The sequence below is a fragment of the Triticum urartu genome, chromosome 5A (assembly GCF_056163025.1).
Source record: "Triticum urartu cultivar PI428250 chromosome 5A, HENAU_Tu73, whole genome shotgun sequence".
NCBI lineage: Eukaryota > Viridiplantae > Streptophyta > Magnoliopsida > Poales > Poaceae > Triticum > Triticum urartu.
Genome location: NC_141877.1, coordinates 485,985,065 through 485,990,706, shown reverse-complemented (window position 1 = coordinate 485,990,706; position 5,642 = coordinate 485,985,065). Strand labels below are relative to the sequence as shown.

Sequence of the window (5,642 nt, the reverse complement as noted above, 5' to 3'; positions counted from 1 at the left end):
TATTGAGTGCACAACTGCAGGAAAAGATTCACCCCAGTCGTTGCGCCGCATTAGTAATGACTAGTGAGCAGTCAAATCACAAAGCCCTACCTTCGCCACAGTAAGTTGCTCGGACGAAGCAACCATCATTTCTCTGTTCCTTGAATCCGCTGGTACTCCCATATGACTAGAGTAATAAGTTGCTCGAGCGAAGCAACCATCACTTCACCTTTCCCACAGTAAGTACTAGTACCTCCTTGGGCCCACTGAAAAATCACTTTTCTCTCTCCATCAAGTGCATTTATTGTCAATCTAACCCTATCACCGAAACACCTCTTTGGCTACAGTTAGTTCAGGGTTAGTCATGAGTTAGTCTAACCTCTAGCTAAGTTAGAGTATCCAAATAGGAGCAGTATAGGACATGCAAGTTTCTCAAAGCATACAGTCAAATTCGTACGTGAAAGGATCCTTTTTTCTTTTTGAAAACGGAATGTGAAAGGATCTTCGAATGATATAATTATCAAATTATATAAAATCTTATCAATAGTCAAAGGCATCCTCGAAGAATATATTAGGCCCTACTCCCTCCATCTAGGTGTACAAGTCACCTTACGAAAATCAAATAATCCCAAAATACTTAGGTGCGGTGCATTAACTCCCACCTCGTTTCTTGTTTCATGACATATCCACCAATAAGAGATGTGGGGCATGCATGTTTTTAGTGACTTAGACTAACACGACATGCAATGGTTAGTTCATTGCATGCAATGCTATTAATTAAAAAATAAATATTAATTTCTCATGTTTTTCCCTCTTCCTTGGTCACGGTGCACAATCTAAGATGACTTATTCACTAGATGGCGGGAGTATATAAAATCTCATCAATAGTCAAAACCAAGTGTTACTACTACACCAAACAAGTTCAAAACGAGAAACTGGACCCACTCACGGCATGGCACGCCTGTCTCATTTGGTCCGTCGGTCAAAGTGATTCCTCTTCTTGGCATAACAATACACTACAGGAAACAGATAATTTGCCGTCTGTGATCCACAGACGGCAAAGACCTAAATCCAGATGGCAAAGATTTTGCGGTCAGAAAGCAGACAACAAACTCAGACGGCAAAGATAAATCAGCAAAGAATACTTTGCCGTCAGCTTTTCATTGGGAAGACGGCAAATACTTTGCCGTCAACCAACTATCCATTTGTCGTCTGCCACAAAAATAACAGACAGCAAAGTTTGCATCTTTTGCTGTCAGGCAATTTCGTCTTTACCATTAGTTGACTCCATCTTTGCCATCATTCTCGAACCCACAGACGGCAAAGAGATTTTGTTTTGTTTAAATATAAAAACAGCAATGCATAGGTGGACACGCTAAGGAAACGTACTCGGTGAAGGAAAAGCATGCGGTTAAGGAAACGTTCGACCCAGAACCGCTTAAGTATATATATATATAGTGTTACTATTCATCATCCAGAGTGCAGAATAAGTTATTCTTCATCCGAGGTAATCTTACGATCATTTCATAATTAAATTACGTTTAGAATTCAAATAGTTACATTCCTATTGATTCACTATGTAAAATTTGACATAAGAAAAATAAAAATATAGGTCATAAGACTAGAAAATTTGTAGTTTATGTGTATTTTAGACTATATTTTTACGTTTGTAATTTTACATAACATAAAATATTTTTTACAGTGATTATATATTTTCTTACGGTCTTTTTTTACGTCAGAAATAAGACAAAACTTACAGAATGTAAAATTACGGTGCATTGATGGTAAAATAGAGGGGGGGTGAAGAATAACTATTCCTCAAGCAGGGTGACGAATAGTGCGACCCACCTCGTTTGCATTAACTCCCACCTCGTTTCTTATATATATGTGGTGGTTACACTTTACATAAAAGACCCCCACATAAAAAGAAAGAAAAATTAGTCCTGGTTTCTTGCAAGAACCTTACAAAAATTTGTAAAAAAGAAATCGAATCTTCGTCTTCTCCTGGGCAAGGCAGGGCCGGCAACATGCCTGGGCGAGGCAGGTCCGGTGGCGCGCACGGAGGGACTAGGCAGGGAGGTCCGGCGGGGTCACGCGCATCAGATCCGGCGGTGGTTGCTCGACCTCGACCGGATCCGCAGGGTCGCGCGCGCGACGGCAGGAACTCGATCAGTTGTAGGGTCAACGACCTCCATGGCCAGCTCCTGCAGATGGTGGAGGGATAGAGAGAACTTCAGGTCAGAGGGAAAGAAACGAGGAAAGGGAGAAGAGCTCGGGCCGTCCGGTGGGAGTGCCGGGTCGGCGGGCGGTGGGCGTGGACGGACGCTTCGACGGGGAGGTGGTGACAGGGGGCCGCGATAGGCCGGGGCAGCGGAGGCGACGGGCCGGCCGCGCCGGGGAGACGCCGCACCGGGTCGGCACAGCGGAGGCGACGGGCGACGCGCTTGCCACGCCGGGGGCGACGGGGGTAGGGGCCGGCCGCGCCGGAGGCTACTGGAGGCGGGGCCGCCGCCTCTCCGCTCGCCAGTTGCCAGCGCCGGCCATGGATCGATGTGTGCAGTGGGTTAGTGGGTGGGTGGGGCTGTAGGCGTGGTAGTGCGTACATCACGACGGGTGGGTGGGGCTGCGTGGGTTTGGACGGGCCGCCACGTCATCGATCCGTGGGATCGATCCGCGTGGTGTGCTTCTTTATTTGCCGTGTGCGTTTTTATACAAATGGCAAAGAGTATATTTTGCCGACTGTAATATAAAATGCAAATGGCAAAGATTTTTACCGTCTGCATTTCATATTACAGACGGCAAAGTATCTTCTTTGTCGTCTGTAATATAAAATGCAGACGGCAAAGATCTTTGCTGTTTGTATTTTGTTTTACAGACAGCAAAGTTAGCTCTTTGTCGTCTGTGTTTTTTTTGGTAGACGGCAATGGCTATTTTGCCGTCAGTTTTTCTTTGCCGTCTGCAGATGACGGCAAACCTTCTCTTTGTCGTCTGGCCGACGAAAAGATGACAGCAAAGACGACTCCTGACAGCAAATTAGCTGTTTCCTGTAGTGATAGAGTACAATAATTTTTTTAGAATGCTCCTGGCATGTCGCTAACATGTGATGAGTTAACCGACCTCAATAGACGGCAAAAATGGCAGCCCGCCGCACTTTGAGACAGGCGAGGACCGAGAAGCGATACAGGATGCTGGATTACTAGAGCTAGGTGTCGCACGGAGGCCAAGAAATATGGTGATAGCGTGGGTTAGCCATGTAGTATGATGATGTAACTACATTGGGCTATCGTGTTCCGTACTCTTCCAGTCTACTATGGAGATGATTGGTTTATTTTATATTGCTGAATAATATAAAATATTATAAATAATATAAAATATTATGAGTGCAGATGCTCCACCACGAGGTTCCTTGATCCTTCTCGGTCATCGGGAATCTACGTCCTTCCACTCTTTTTTTACATGAGCTTTCTTCATCCTTTTACCAACACGTGGCAACTCGCAGAACGACGAGAAGCTTGCTTACTACGCCTTCTCCCTTGCTAACGCGTGCGCGGTGGCTCGCAACACTTACTCTATTTGTCTAGGAATCCACATATAGCTAGGCTCTTGCATGAGAGCCCACTCACCTGATAGACTACCCCTAGTGGGAGTAACATAGATGGTAACATCACACATCTCAAGGCAAAACAAATGATGTGGCGAGTAATTAATGATAAAATAGAAGCATGTGGTAACATAGCTAGTTACCGTAACATCACACATACCAAGACGAGTCGAGTCTACAACCTAATCAATGAAGTGTTGCATGACACCACACATACTCCCCACTATAGAGGTAGTAATCTAAGTTACTGTACCAATTGTGTCTAGTCTTACTTTTTCATCACTCTCTCCTCCACATAGGCAAAAAATGCCATGTAAGCGGGCTATAAGCCCAGTATTATACTTGCAGGAGCCTAGCTATATACATATTCCTAGGTAAATGCAATAAATGTGAAGAAAGAGATAGAGAGAAGATGGAAAAAAGTAGAGTACTAATGTACTAATAGCCAACCTTATAGCCCACACTATTGCATGACTGCATATAGATGATGGATGTAGATGACATGGCGGTTCCTTGTAGCCATCAGTTGGCTATATTATTAACCATGTTGGTTTGTAACATAAATGTAGTCATAGTGGGTAGTAATTTAGACTAGTACTCCCTCCTTTCCAGTTTATAAGGCTCAAATCTAAAATCTCATCAACCAAGGCACTTGGTGAGTGGACGAATGTATCTCGTACTTTACAAAGCTACCCAAATTAAAATGATGCATTCATTTGGATTAATTGCAGTGCATGTATGCTTGCCCTCTAGATGAGTAGGAAAGTTACATGCATTGGTGAGTTCCTTTTAATTATGGCATGCAAATATTTGATGTGCCTTGGAATCTCAATAGAAGATGGAGTTGAGTCCTTTAAATCGGAAAAACAAAAAAGTTGAGATAAGCCCTATAAACTGGAAAGGAGGGAGTAACATATGCATGTTACGAGTTTATGTTACTATCATCATAGTGGGTAGTAACATAAATGTAGTGTCATGCAAGCCTTCATTTATTATGTTGTAGACTCATTTTGCATTGGTGTGCGTTATGTTACGGTAACATATATGTTACTACAAACACCTCTCTCCTCATTAAATAGTAGCCTCAGCAAAGTTAACTTGGGAGTTCTGTTACATGATCTATACGCAGGGAACTTGGTCCTTGCTGATATAGGATGCATCTTCGTATCCTTTATGGCGTACCCGGATGACCGCATGTTGCCGCCCAATAGCCAATGCCACGTCCCCTACGAATGTAGAAGCTTCCCTCCCTCGTCTTAGCTGGTTCGCTCCTTTTCCCTTGTTTTAAGCCACCTGCCCACCTATACAACCGCCTCGCACTGGCCAATTCCTCTCCCAACACCTAGGGAGGTGGTTGAACCGAACAAGTCTAACTTGTTTCTAGTTAGTACATTGACGTGGCATCGATTCCTCCGTCCTGGTTTATTGGTCCCCATTGTATATTGTGTCAAATTTTGACTATAGACTGAACTAACAAAACGTTCGTGCATGTTACCAACAATTATATCATTGAAAACTATGTTGAAATACGAATCCAATGATATATTTTTTGTTGACATGCATTAACATTTTGTTAGTTAAATATTTGGTCAAAATTTGGCATGAACTACACAGGTGACTTATAAACCAGGACGGAGGTAGTATGTGAGAGTGGAAGGTGGGCCTGTATTGATGAAATAGCAATTCTTTGTATCTTAGGTTGTGCACCGTGACCAAGGAGGAGGGGAAAACGAGAGAACTTAATGTTTATTTGCTAATTAATAGCATTGCATGCAATGAACTAACCACTTCATGTTGTGTTTGGTAGTCTCAAGTAATTAAAAGCATGCACACCCACATCTCTTATTGGTTGATATGTCAAGAACCAAGAAACAAGGTAGAAGATAATGCACCGCACCTAAGTGTTTTGGGATTATTTGGTTTTCGTAAGATGAATTACACACCTAGACGGAGGGAGTATTATACTTGAAGGCTACAAGGTTGGCTATAGATGACGTGTCAATGTCATGTAGCCATCAACTAGCTATACTATTAACCATGCTCTTATAATACTCCTATATTT

The 5,642-nt window shown here is 43.1% G+C and overlaps 1 long non-coding RNA gene across 1 annotated transcript; it reads right to left on the bottom strand.

Moving 5' to 3' along the window:
* Positions 1-1,736: 1,736 nt before the first annotated feature.
* LOC125556366 (uncharacterized) lies at positions 1,737-2,565 on the bottom strand. Its single transcript, XR_007305069.2, has 2 exons — positions 2,304-2,565; positions 1,737-2,183 (listed from the first exon to the last, which is right to left on the bottom strand). It is a non-coding gene; the product is annotated as an uncharacterized LOC125556366 (long non-coding RNA).
* Positions 2,566-5,642: the final 3,077 nt, after the last annotated feature.